The 15,093-nt window shown below is 39.7% G+C and overlaps 2 protein-coding genes across 17 annotated transcripts in view; one reads left to right on the forward strand and one right to left on the reverse strand.

The window, feature by feature from the left end:
* RELL1 (RELT like 1) overlaps nt 1-15,093 on the reverse strand; it is a 127,788-nt gene that overhangs the window by 55,129 nt on the left and 57,566 nt on the right. The window lies entirely within an intron of this gene.
* PGCKA1 (PDCD10 and GCKIII kinases associated 1) overlaps nt 1-15,093 on the forward strand; it is a 41,831-nt gene that overhangs the window by 984 nt on the left and 25,754 nt on the right. The gene's annotated exons all lie outside the window — the stretch shown is intronic.

Below are 15,093 nucleotides of genomic sequence, written 5' to 3' on the forward strand. Positions count from 1 at the left end.
TTTTAAAGATCTCTTAGTTATTGAAACGGTTAAGTTGGAGTATGTGGGGTAAAGGTGGAGTTAATATGTCTTTGATGTCTGAAATGAAGTGATTTAGTACTCTTCTAACTTACTTATATCATGAATTGCATATTGTTTCAGTCACACCAATCCCACTGTATTTTAACATATTTGACTTTCTCAATGAACTTACATGATTTCTAAATTCCCCTTCTAGAATTTGGTACATTTAAAAATAAAATCTTACAAGCAAATGAAAGACAGATGGGGAGTACTACAGTGTTCCATAAAAGGAGAATAAAATTGCAAAATACAGAGTAAGAGGAAAGTCAGTTAAAAGCAGTTTATTTTAAATTGAGAAGTTAAATTGCATTAAAGGATACCAATTTTCACGTGGCACGATAAAGTTTCACTGACAATTACTGGCAATATTGCAGGAGTTAATATTTTTTACTTGCACTGAAGGAGTTTTCCAGTCTACAGCATTAGCATTTTTATCACAAAGATCTTTTTCTCATCCCAATTTTTGTTAAACTCTAATTGTTTTCAGACAGTGTTCTAAATACTCCATTTTTAATACCTCTATAGGAATTTAAAGACTGCATTCTAGAGAGTTACAGAATCCAAATTTACTAAAGATCTCTAGTGCATCACAGGATTGTCACAGCCTTAGGATTCCCACCACTCAAAAGCAGCAAATGTTGTTTATTGTTTTCTTTCTACGATGGTTGGGTGTTGATTGCTGCTAATGTAATTTTTCCATAGTTCATTCTATAAAACACATCTCTTTTTCTTGTTTCCACATAATGCTAGAAGATACCAAAAGAAGTGGAGAATAATACCTGAAGCAACTTGCTTCAGATAAGCTCTCAACTTTCTTTGGGAAAAAAAAGGGGGATGTCTTTACCAGTATTTAAAATAAATTTGAGTCCAAACAAGTTTACCAGCGGCACTTCAAAAAATTGTCATTCACTTTCAGGTTGCCCATCTTGAAATGTAGTAGGTCTCATGTTGAGGAGGGCTAAGACCTGAGCACAGCCTAGATCAGCCTGAGCCAGGAAGTCTCTTAATCAAACTCACTGTACCAACGTTCTGACAAGAGCAGCTCCCAACTGTGCGAATGGGAGTGCAGCAATAAACCACTATGCTTCAAAAGAACCGCTCTGAGCTTACTATAACTGACTTCTGAGCCTATATTATTTACAAAAATCTATTTAGAAACTGTGGCAGATAAGGGGCTTATTTACTAAGCTACATTTATATCTCGGGAGAGGAACACTGTAGCTCCCAGATCAACAGGCAACCACAGGCTTTCACTGAGAAGAGCATTGCATCCAAAACAAGAAAAGCAGCCTGCCATAGCCAGTCTCTTCTAAGAAATGTTTGTACAAGTTGCATGTATCATGGTAAACCAGCTTAGTAACTCAGTAGTTAAATTTGTTGAACATTAATTACACAAAGTGTCTTTGTAGGGTGGAAGGTACAATGCACACTGAAGTTACTCTGTGACTGAAAAGAGAGTGGCAATTAAATGAGAGAGAGCCTTCCTTAACTCCTTTCCTAAAGAAAGGAATACAAATGAGGCACTTGCTATCAAGCACTCTAGTAGTTCAGATTTTTTTTTATGTCCACAATTTTCCTCTTGGTGCAGAAATTTGTACTGCTCTAATTATTACATTTATTCTTTTCTGATGAAACAAACAAACCTATTTTCTTGCTTTGTCACATCAATATGGAATCAAACGCAGTGTTGTTTCACAGGGAAGACACAAATCAAATACTTCCTGCTCACAACCAAAAGAAGAGAGAGATTTTTGGAAAATGAGATAATTGGAAACCTAAGGGAGAATTTTTCTCTAGAATTGTGGGGAAAGCCAAGTAAATATAAAAATCAAAACACTGTCAGAAGTTTAGGATAGTTTTCTGCTTACCCCAAAGCTAAGACAAGCATTGATCAAAAGGCAATCCAGATCTTCCAGTTTGCAGATTTCAGGGAACTTGTACCATATTTAAGGTTAATACTGAAAATCAACCAGTTGATTTTTGCACAGCTCTAGGTAGGTGGGAAGACAGAGCAAATTTTCAAGTGAAGGGAATAATTACTTACTTCCTTGGAAATCCTGGTTAAAAGTGGTTCACTGTGCAAGGCAAACATTTGTGAGTGTTGAGGCCCTTCTCTAACCACAGTCAAGGAAACAAACTTGCTAAAAGTATTTGCTCTCAGACTTTACTGAATGAAAGCTAAAGAAAGCCTTTCTTCACATCTTTCAGGAAGGGATGGTCTTTTGCTGTGTTTGCACTGTATCTAGTTAAACATGGCCTCAGCATTGTCTACATCTTTCACTGATAGTGTTTCACAAGGGACAGGGGTGGGGGAAACACCCAACCCACTGAAACGTGATGAAATGTAGTCAGGCAATAAATATTTGTTTGGAGCTTAAAATTTCTTCTTCAGACCCTGTCTTTCTGAGGATTATATATGATCACCTGTCAGCAGAGTATGCCCCCATGCCTTCTACACAGCAGTGATGGTGGGGAGGGCACAGCTAACCAGAGCAGGTGGCCAAATCCCACCGCTCCTTAACCAGGAGCACCTCATTTAGCACCTGACCATGCTGGAGTCCAAATCCAGCATGATGTCAAAACTTCATGTCCAAGCAATGATGCACGAAAATTGTTGATTTTTGCTGACCTACAGAACAGGGCTGGCAAGCAGGATGTATTGCTAAGGAGAACAGGTACAAAACACAATGCAATTTTACCTATTGAAAGTTTGATATCAAAATGGACAAAATAATTGAGTTACTGTAGAAAGGTCAAAAGGGATTGCTGGAAGGGGAGGGAGGGGAAGCAGCAATTTTCCTGTAAGTTCTCCTCTGGGTCACTTTCACTTAGACATATGGAGGAACTTTAAAATTTTATTAAGAACAGAATACGTTGCATGGAGACCAAACATTTAATCACTTACAGCAGGAGGAAGGGGGATAAAAGGCCCAAGTTTATTTTTTCTTCTGTGTGACTTTTTTCCTGCCTGCCATTTTTATACAAGTTTATTTAACTCCCTTTTTTTCACTTTTATCACAGATGTTTGCTGCAAAGGCACAGATGTTTTCTGGTTAGAAAAGTATTTCTGGTTGAATATTCTATTATTAATTCACACAAGTTACTTTTCCATTTAGGATAGTGAGGAAGAGTAAGCCTTCTCTTTGGGGTTTACTCTTTTTAATGTTACCAGCTTGACCTGGCTCAACTTTGCATCACTTACAGCTTTTTAATAAGTTTAATGCTTTTCAATGTTTTTCTATTAAAGAACAGTTAGTTGTATGAATTTGTGCAAACAAGGTCCAAAGCCTTGCTATTGCAGGTAATCTGCTTTTCTGAAGGGGCTGAATAACAAGCACAAGTGTACCCCATATCAAGAATAACACACACCCAATGACTAAAAACCCTCTCAGTATCAAGTCCACCTTGGGAACTCTTCTCACACTGGTTCCAGTAGGAACAGTATCAAATCCTCACACTGCCAGCAGAGGACAGGAGAAAAGAAATAACCTGATGCAAATGGGGCCAGTGCTACCGAGCACAGCGCTGCCAGCCGAAACAGCATGGCATCAGCACAGGTTTGCCTGCACTGGACAGAAGCTCTCCAGACCATAACAAAACATATATTTCACATCTGCCCAATTTGCCATGCTCAAGCAGGGGCATCTGAATGTTAAGGACCTTTTCCAGGCAGGTTAGCATTGATGTCTTCCTACGATACACTCTGACGCAGAGATCTGACAGCAGCTTTCGGGCAGGAGAGGCAGGGAGTGACCCAGATGAGCCAGATGGAACCAAAGTCCTGAGGGCCCACCAGACTGCAGGTCTGTTCCTCCCCTGACTACCTACCCACCCCACTGAATTTATTGCAATGACTGTATGTGTAGACTGGACTATATGTCTTACACTCACTTCCCCCTTCAACCCACAGCCACTTTGAAACCCTGTTTTGTCAGCAGTAGATCTGGGAGTGCCCAGCTTTATCTGCCTTATTAAGCACCTGAGCTTTGTGCAACAGCCTAGGATGCAGAAGCACCACCTGTGCCCTGGCACAGGCACCCAGCAATTTCCTCCTCTCCATTCTGGGCTGTGTGCTGCTTCCCACAGCCGAGTTGGTGCAGAAATCCCCCACCAGGACCCAGGCCCACTGTGCTTGGGCAGCTCCCAGCCTGGGGACTGCAGCCTGCAGCCATTCCAGGCTTCCTTGCCAGCTGCTCCACTTGCCCAGCCAGTGAATCCACACTGTTCCACTACTGTACAGGCAGTTTATTACCTCCAAAAAAAAAAAAAGCGTTATCCACTCTTCCTCTTATGGCAAGAAAGCTTGATAGCAGTTGTATTAATATGACTTTAACACTACACATATCCATGGACCTATTCTTCTCATCTACTCCTGATCTACTCACAGTAAAAGGAGCCTAAGTCTCAGACTAATTAATGCTTTTGAAGTTGGCATTCTCATTCACTTACAGCTCAGTGGAAAACAAGCAGTTGCTGTCAGCTGTCAGGAACCTGAATCAAGCTTTGTTAAAGGCCTCCTCTGTCTCTATTTCTGGTCTGGGTGTGGCATGGAAAAAACAATATTTACCATCTCAGGAGCTGTGCCCTTTGTGTATTTGTTTTTATATTCCCTTTCCCCACATGAATTTAGCAGATGTTGCATGGCTTGGTATCAGCTCTGAATTTTGTTGTCAGAGTGTGTGCATGTCTCCACTGAACATTAGTAGTGAATAGGCAATGTCTGCACAGAAAAGATAATACAGATGCAGCTGCCAGGCACCATTTCAGGGACAAACATAGATAAAGGGATAAGCACCAAGAATACCTTAAGATTTCATTTTCATTGTAAATTAAACAAAAACTACAGCCATCAGCCCTGAATGGAAGGCTACCAGAGGCCTGAAGAGATACCACCATATGCCGTGTCCAATTTTTGTCTTTTAACATCTCTTTTTAAATTAAAATCACTTGGGAGTGTTTTGCACTGCTTTGCCTGAATGCACACAGATTGCTAAAAGGCTAGCTGGTATTTACCAATATAGTTTAAAAACTTATACTCAGTGCAATTATCCCATTAATTACCTTCTCTTTTTGTTTACATAGAGTAAAAACATAGGGATTTGCTATGGTTCAGATGATAAAAAAACCTCAAAGACTGTTTAAGAAAACAGAGGAAAGCCAAGGGCAAAAAGATAGATGCCAGGGAAAGGTCAGCTTTCTGTTTTCACAGCCAATTACCAGCACCCAGTATCCATCAAATTACAGCCTCAGCTTTCTTTCATTTCCCTGCCATCCTTCCACAATAAAGCTTTACAGTGGCACCACAGAAATCAGTGTGGCTGGACTTTCCTCCTGGAGAATGAAACTATTTGTCCCAGAGCACACAGCTACCCAAATTTTCCATGTGGGGGAAAGCCAGGTTTGAGAAGCAAGCAGGTAAATCAGCCCCCATCTCTGGGTAGGAGACAGAATGTGAACCCAAGTCTTCCAAATGCCCCAAAAGCCAAATCTGTCTCTAGAGACTAACACTCTTTAAAAATCCAGCCCAGTGACTTTCTTGTCACAGGGCAATATGTCAGACTGACCAATAAAAAAGTTCCAACACAAGCAGCAGATATTTGCTTTATGGCAGTGTGACCTGAGACACACCTTGCTCAGTGGAGCAAGGAGTTCTGCTGGAAATGTCAGCCTGGTGTTAGCATACAGTATCATGAACAACTCCACAGGCAAAAGATACTCCAGCAAATTAGACCTGATAGTGCAATCTTCATTGATAATTTTGGTGAACATAGCCCATTCTTTTGCACAAGATTAGGGGAAGAAAAAAAATTACTAAGTTGTCTTGACACCAGACAAACTAAGTCTTTTAAGGCAATGAATCCTTTCCTATAATTTTCAAGTATTGTTTTACTGAGAGACTAATAAAGGTTGCAAATGCAATCAAGATCAGCAATTGAATAACACTACAGAAATGCAGCTGCATTTCACTGCTATCTCACCATTATCACATTTTAGTAACATTTGGACCTTCTTGATGCAGTGGTCAATACTTTGGATCTGCCGTGTTCTGAGTAATTATAATGTAAGAGCTCTTTGCTCTTGTTCATGAAATTGTTGTGTGTAATCATTCCCTTAGACATCCATCATCACTCAATGTCTGTGAAGGAAATTAGTTTAAAATAACCAAATGGAAAAGTTCACCTGCACTCTAAAGAGCTCTAGATCAAATTATCTTATGCTTTACACTTAGATTAAAGTGCTGTATTCAAAAGCAAAGAAATCACATTGAATCAAAAAGAATTCATGTAAGAGAAAAAGTCATAAAAGGGCCTTTATTTAAGTATTGTATCAGAGTCATTGCTTGAAATTTTTTGAGTGTGACTTATAATTGTTTTGAATATTTTTCTGTTTTAAAAGGTTCTTTATCCATTTTCAAAGTCCTCTGTAACTATGCTTTACTACTCTCTGCTGACCAATCTTTATGTCAAATATTCAGGAACAATGAGGTTAAAAAAAAACATCCTGGTATTTTTCCCACACTTGTTATGTAAAAGCAGCCTTGTGTAGGAGAAGCATCTTGAGCAGTGAATCTGGGGGAAAAGACAAACCCTACTCCACCACCACCATCCCCTCTCCAAAAACAAAGATAAAAGAAAAATAAGTGCATTATGTGTTTTAATATATTTCAGTCTGTCTCTGATCTGAGAGAGAAGACACTATTAAAATCTGATAAGGAAGATGAATTACATAGTTTATACTGTTTTAGAAGGATTCCTAATTTTAGTGCATATACTTGATCTTTCTCAAACATCTCCACATGTGTCTAGGTCTAAACAGGTCTAGATTACAGGCAGCAAGATTGTCTCAGAAATAACTGCCTGAGCCAGGCACACCCCAGCCTCAGCATTCACTGAAATACCCGATTAGAAACAATTGGTGCCCCTAACAAGCCAGGCATTTAATGTGAACTCAAATCACCAATACCTGACATAATTAAAAATAGTATTATTATTTTGCTCACAGAATAAACTAAATTTGTTCCCATAACATGTAAAATTCTTATGATGAGGAAAGCATCTTCTCCAGGTGTCACAATGCAAGCCATATTACTTATCTGGATTTCATGTTATGATCCAATTAAAAAGCAACAGGAATAAGGAATAATGAAGAAAGTGATAAAATTATTTTTATCACTGTTTCCATACAGGACAACTTGGTGAAGATTGTTTTTTAAAATGAGCAAAATAATTTTTTTTTCCTTCAAACCTGACTCTTCTGCATCAAGTATATTGTTCTCCAGGTTTTACTTTCACAAAATCCCTTATTCTGTGTATGCCTTAGCCCAAACATTGTGCCCTGTGCATAGATGTCTGATTCTCAGACCTGCTAGGAACTATGAATTTGGGCAAGTGGCCAAGCTGTTAATTCATCACCTTCTGTTTCAGTCTTGCCAGGAAAATATAGGTTTTGTCTGAGCAATGACTATATAGCATGTGCTTTGTGGGTCATACCTATTCCTTTGTGTAGGACTCACTTTGGGCTAGCAGTGACAAACTAAGTGTGTAACTCAGCAAACTCAAGCTATTTATAAACAGGTTTCAGTACCTTTTCCTTCTGTTTCCATTCCAATTTGAAAATCCAGCTATAACTTGAATTCTCACAGCCACAGAAAATGCAATTTTTTTCCTTTATCCTCTATAAATTTTCTTTGAAATAGAGAAACCAACATTATCTCTTTTCCCTGTGGGTTCTGTTTGCCCTCCAAGAAGTCAAATATTCATGTTTCCCCCCACAATGTTGATTTTTAGCCTGTTACGCTGCTACATATGTTTAAATTGCATCTGTCAACAATTATTATGTTTGTAAACCACTGATTCTTATTTTCTGAAATTCTTTTCCATTTTCTACATTATTCTAGCTTAATGTAAAAAAGGCAAATGTGCAAAAAAAATGTTTTACAAGGCCAGTATTTGAAATGAGCCACAGCTTACTGCAAACCTATGCTTTGCACTCCTGTAACATCTGCATTAAATGAGTATTTGTTAGCATAAACAAAACCTGACTGAATTTCTCTAAAGTGCATTTAGGACAAATAATCCAGCAGTGGTATGCTCTGTGCTACAAGGCTTGTATCATTCAGTATCATGCCATGAAAGAGCCTGGATTTGCATGTTCTGCTTTTGACATGAAATAAAGTTAATCTCAGTTAAAAGATTGAGATTTCTTTCCTCAGTACAACAGATTTTTTTTCTGGCCTGTACAATTCTAGTTTATCTCACATTCCTGCAGCCTGCAATATTGCTCTGTTCACAGAGCTCACTGTGCTGTGCTAATATGGTTGAACAGCTTACCTAGATACTGGCACAAATTCTCTAACCCAAGGACTGAATCTCTTAAGGACCTCCTGTTTTCCAGCCTGTACAAATCTATTGCTACCCTGCAGGATTTGTTCTTTATTCAGATTGTTTTGGTTTTCCTCATCTCCATGGCATTCCCAGTAAGAAGCATAATATTCAAAGATATATTGTAAAAAGCCTCTTGTGCTTTGTACAGAGTTTCCTGAGTAAGGCTCTGGAAAACAAAATTCCTTGCAAAAGAAACTACGTGAGTAAACACACTACTGCCCAGGAAAAGTTATGCACCTTCTCCCAAACAAGATGGAAAGGTTAACTCCATCAAGGCCTGCAGATACTGGTGTCCTTCATCCCCAAAACATCCTCTTCACACAGCTTTTGCAGCTCCTTTGACAGAAGGAAAATGAAGTTAAAATTGGCAAAGATCCTATGCATTTATGCCAGGAAAATCCCACACAATTTGAAATTAATCAATAGCACAGAAACCCTCTCCCACTTACCACATGGAGCTCAGTCTCCAAAAATCTGCAGCCTCTCTCTAGAGTGGTATTTGAAATAAGCATGTTTGCAGAACTAGCTTCACCCCCCTCCCATGCCACCTTCCCACACAGAGAGATCTTTTGATACTTTCCTCCCAAGGGAAAAAAAAAACACACCTATGTGGAAAACAAGGGCTAGAAATGCCTGCTTTGAGAAAATTTTCTCCTTACTGAGCCCATTCACTTTTCTCTCACTGAGAAACAATTTTTAATCCAGCAAAGCACAACACAAATATGATTTAGCCTTCATGTCAATAAACCTTTTTTAAAGACCTGGTAACAAAGGTTTACCTGACAGAGCCTGGCTACTTTCTCCAGGCCCTTCCTTTGCTTTCCAGGAGGTCTGAAGGTCTCCTTAAGGAAGCAAGATAGCAACTGATTACCACAAAGCTTTCCATTAATGGCCTTTTGAAGCATCTGGGTGAGACACCTGCAAGACTCCAAGGTGTTTGTTACTCACAGTGTACAATTACCCAGCTCCCACTATATTTTGGGGTTTTGCTCCCTCCCTTCCTGCAGGGTTTCCCCATGCAAAGAGGCTCCAGGTGCCTTGTTTCTGAGCTGCCATCAGGGGTTTGCAGCATTTCCTTTTTTTGTGTTACAGCATCTACAAGCACCACAAGGGATAAAGGGACTGCTTTGGTTGTCCCAGACACACCTAACAACACACACCATATTTAAACACTTACAGATTACCCAGACTGTTCCAGACTGGATCCAGAATGTCCTTACTTTAGGGAAAATAAGGAGGCACAACACAATCCCATCTTGCTTACTGTTAAAGAATACATTATCCCTGAGAAATAAATGCTCTGGGTTTTAATCCCTTTCGGTTTAGGAGGCACATAATTGCAGGTAGCTGAAATCCCATATAAGTGTCATCAGGAGGTTATTGCTCAACCTGGGGACCACTGCCTCATGTGGCTTTGGCAGCAGTGTCTGCACTGGGTATGAGGTGGCTCAGAGCTCACCCAGAACAGCAGGAATTCTCCAAAGTAAAGGAAACATCAGGCTTGTGAGCTTTAGGTTGCTTTCAATAATGTAGCTGTCAAGCTGCATTGCTCAGACAGAAGGGATCTACCAGTGCCATGCTGCTGTCAAGCCCAGTAACAAGATTTTGTTAGGCAGTGTCTCATGCATTAAAAAACTAATATCCCATACAGCTAGGCAGGGAATTGTGAATTGTTCTTCCATGGAATGGCACTTGACTGCAGCTGGAGCTGGACCAGAGCTGTGTCCCATGGACCCCTCCTGCAGGGCACCCACATCTAGAAGAGAGCACAAAGCACAACCAGACTGCTGGGAGTTAGTCAGGCCTGTTAATCACAAAGCTGTCCTCTCCAATCATTGCTCCACCCAAAACACACTGCTAATTGCCCTCATATTAATGTTTGCCACCTGTTTCCTTCTTCTTAACCTTTGCCTATGGAATCTTCATTTCTCAAGTTTCCATACTTCTTTCATATTTGAAAAATTTTCTACTATCTGAAAAGGTAATAAATGAAAAAAAAAATAAAACACCAAAACAAAAAACTCCAAAATACCCCAAACAACAGATCTTTCAATATAACTTCAGCTAGCCAAGCTTTGTTTCTTCTGCACAGCATCTCATGCAGTGTTCCTTTCTAGAGGTAAAAACATTGAAGAGTTTTCTCTCTCCTCTCCCAATTCAGGCTTTAGCATTGCTGGTATTTTAACACCATATCACAAGTACAGATATTGCAGATTAAGACACAGGCTTTTTTTTGCAAACTCTCATGTTTGTTTTTGGCTATTAAACACCACCTGAATAAGAAACTGACTAACAAATACAACCTTTGTTACAGGAAGAAAGGAGGAAATCAGCAGAGAGCTGACTCTAGGGAAAACCACTCCTCCCTGTTGCCAGGGGCCACTTCAGTGCTGCACCCAGAGCCAGGGGTCACCTTAGAGACACCCTCAGCTCCAGCTGTCTCTGGGCAATGCACTGGTTTTTGCAGGCCTCTGGCCACAGGCTCTCAACTTACGAACTCACGTTAAACTCTAGCCACAGGAGACTGGTGGTTTTTTCAGCACTTTTGTTCATTGTGAAGCTTCAAATTCACTTTCTCCTGTTGAACACATACAGCACAAGGAATAGGTAAGAAGAGGGCCAACTCTTAGCAGCAGTTCAGCATCACAGAAATTTAATTGTGACAGGAAAGTTCACAGCAAGTCACTTGTAAGTCACATCTGCGAGAACATTTTGCTACAGAGAAAAAAAACCAAAACCATAGTTTGATACAATTAAAGGATTTCAGGAGGTAATATGCCAGGTAGGACAGTGTGAAAAGGCCTTCTTTCCTGTAAAGGACAAAAATATCTTATTCCTTCAGACCCCTTCCTCACCTCATCACAATGAGATGTGCAGAATAGAACTTGATCAGGTAGCAGAAGGGTTAGGAGAGCACTGACTACATTTTAATGCAGATTTGTCTGTCCATCCTAGCTGAAATGAATTCTGATGTCTTTTTGACTTGAACAAGGCAGGATTTGATAGAATCTAGCTGCTATCTGGGTCTCCATTGGTAACTCAACCACTTTACTCTCTCTTCACCATCTCATCATTCCAGCACTGTGATCCAAACTGGGACAGTGACAGGATCCACCCCCATACAGGTCACCAATTGTTGGCATCAGTGTTTGGCACCAGTCGACAGTGGATGGGAGGTGACTGTCACCATTAGTTTATTATCTTCCTGTAAGACTTTCATACCTTTCCTCTGTGAGGTCTCACAGGCAGCTCCTCACAGCACTGACTCCTTTTCTCTTCCTTCTGCACAGCCAGCTGACTTCTTCCTGTCCCCAGCACAAACACCTGACCCTCACTCCTCACAGCAGCACAGCCTGACACCAACTCTCCTCCCAGCTGGCTAACCCACTCTTTTATATCACCCATCCTTACTGGACACAGCTGTGACCTATTAAGGGCAGGGCTGTTCCTGCTCTTTGGTAATTAGCACAGCTGCAACTCCTCAGGAGCAAGATTGCCTTCAGCACTATCTCTATTCTCTTACAATCCATCCTCCCACAGGATAGCAGCCCGGTTCTTTGGATATCAGACTGGGAAGGAGCACAAAACCTAAGGCCTGATATTTTTTCCAGGGGCCCCAGAACCTCAAGACTCTCTCAAATAGGTAAAGACCATCACAAGAATCATACTGTAAAGGGGAAATAGTCTTTTCACAAAGAATTTTAAAAAGAAACCACAAGAAAATTACATATTCTCAACCAGAACAAAGCTACATCTTTGTAGCTTCTGTAAATCAGACTTACCTTTCCCTACTCATCCTTATTAACACATGCCATTTGGAAAAAAATATATAATAAATGGGAATGCCTCTAGATGTCAAAATCTGGGAAATGTATGCAGTGAATCATCACAAGATGAAAAACGCTGCAAGGGACAGCACAGACCCCTATAGGCTCCAGTCCCTGGTCCACACAAGTATCCCTTTCAGTAGAACCTGAGAAAGAGTTTAAACAGCTGAGAGGAAAAGAGTTCTTTGGGATGCATAATTGAACTCCAGGATTTTACCTGATTTTAACATTAAAAAATAGGTTTTGTCAAAGCTGAGGAAACATCCATTGACAGAATGAAATCACATGACTGTAGGACTGGTTATCAATCATCTGTGACTGCATTGCAGTGAAAGGAAGTCTTTGCTAGACATATATATCCTCAGCAACTTCAAAATTTGATAAAGCTCATTCAAGATGTGATACATAACATTTTTGAATGTAAAATCAAAATATTGAGTATTAATAACTTTTCATTATGTTTTCTGCTTAAAATCCCTGGACTACATACAAATCACACCAGTTAGTAAGTTAAAATGACAACAGAGAAATGAACACCTGAATTTCAGACCTTCTTTGTGAAGTGAACAAAGACTGCAATCAGGAAGGATGTCTCTCACCATTTAAAATTACCCCTGTTGTTTCAATCCTGCATATGCATATTGCAAGTAAGCACCAACACCTGCCAAGTAAGGCAGCCTCACACCAGCACACGGCAGGGGTGTCCCAGCACTGGAAATGTGACAACCCAGCCTGTATTAAATACCACAGTCGCATTGCTTCAGCTGCAAAACCATTGCCAAAGCACCAATGTGTACTACTCACAGCTCTTAAAAAAAGGGGTGGTGTTGCACTAGTATAGTAAACTGAAGCAATTCTGTATAAAAGAATGATGGGCTGATTTAAATCTGCCTTATTTATTAGTTTGGTTTTGCTTCACAGCAGCACCATTTCTATGGCCAAATTACGCTTCAGGCTTAAAGAGTTGCTTGGATTGTCAATCTCATAGGATTAGCAATTTTAAATTAAGGAAAGGGTTGCAAGAAAAAGTAAATTCATGCTTCGAGAAGAACTTTAATTTATTTCAAAGGCTTGAAACCAAGAACCATCACTCCATAATATTTTTCAAATGTTGATGTTGTCAATGCATTTTAAATCAGCATTTAATTAGGTTAAAGAAAGAAAACAGAAGCTGCTGAAGAAAGTCCAGTAACAATTTCTGTTCTAGATAAAGCTGCTTTAAATGCATAACCAGTTTTGCTAACTGTGGGATGTGATGCACACGACTGCGTTTATAGGTGTTTAGTGAGAGTTTATGCCACTTTGTGTATCACTGTGAGCAGTCAGCACAAAGAGAATGATATAAATATAGAAGAGTGGGCCTATAATTTCTACTCCTAATTTAAAAACTACATTTGCCCTGGATTGCAACAATGCTTACCTTTCTTCTAAAAACTTATATCTGCCCAAATAAAAAAAAGTCCTTTTTAAGTTTTTTTTTTTTTTAGCTCAAATGAGCATACAGACTAAGAAAGCTTTAGGGAACATTTTCTGTATTTAAACTCTGTCAATTAACAGTGCTGTACCCAAATCCCTTCCAAGCCATAACATGATTTTTAAAAAACTAAATTGTATCAGTGTGGAAAGCAGGAAGTGAAGAAATAGAAATTAGGTCAGTCTAATTGAATTGCAGTAGCTTGTCTGAAAAACACCTTTGCTACCCAGTTTGAAAAGGTATTAAAAACCACATTAGGGAACTGTTTTCATTTTGAAAATCTTCTTCATTACTGCCTGCTTTGCTGAAATGACTTTCAAAATCTTCATCTTTGCTACTCCTGCTTTGCTGAGAGGACTCACTGCTGATGCCTCCTTCTGAGCTTTAATTTGTTTGGAGGATGAAAATAATACCAACATTAAAGATATAAATTTCAAATGGACAAGGAGAATCTAGCTGCAGCAGGATTTTATATGTCTTGTAGGCCCTTATGCGAACTTTAAATTTTAACAAAATCCTCCTATGTTTCTCACCCAGAGGAGGTGCCCCACCACAGTCTGGTCTCTGCACACACAGAAAGCAAAAGGAGAAAAAGGTAGAGCTATTGACTATTTTGGCAATGGGATTTTCTGGCCTTTGGGTACAGCTTTACACCTCCCACACACGAGTTGGGGAACTTCAGGAAAAGCAGTAAGCATTGAGTAAGCCTCATATTAACACTTCACCTTACTGACACCTGCTCCAGTCCTGGCTCTCCAGGACTAAGTGCTCCTGCTGCTCTGATGCAGACACCAGAAAACTCTCAGCCAAGCACAAACTCCCCTGTATTGCAAACCCCACCCCAAAGATGTGACAGGAGTGTTCACACTGTGGGTGCAAGTATTTCATAACAAACAGTAAACCAAATATATGTGTCATTTTAGCAAGGGTTGATTATACCAATCACGATATAAGATGAGCTACCTAAATGTATGTCAACTATAGACTAAAGGGACTCACACATCCATTTGTTGCACTCTCCATCAATGGAACAGTGTTAGTATTGTAATTCTGAAGCAAGACAAAACCTGGTTCCACCCTCTCAAGAGAAACTCATTCTCAAAAGGAGGATGCACTCTACCAAAATCAGGAGGAAGAAGCAGTAGCCACTGCATTTCCCTTATCTTTCTAGAGGAATGTACATTATTAAAATATAAATTTGGTAGTGCAGGACTTTCCAAACTCTAACTACAGGGAGTAGGACTATATACATACATACATATATATATATATGTGTGTGTGTGTGTGTGTGTGTGTGTGTGTGTGTGTGTATGTATGTATGTATGTATGCATATAACAAAAATGA

The sequence above is a fragment of the Taeniopygia guttata genome, chromosome 4 (genome assembly GCF_048771995.1).
Source record: "Taeniopygia guttata chromosome 4, bTaeGut7.mat, whole genome shotgun sequence".
Classification (NCBI taxonomy): domain Eukaryota; kingdom Metazoa; phylum Chordata; class Aves; order Passeriformes; family Estrildidae; genus Taeniopygia; species Taeniopygia guttata.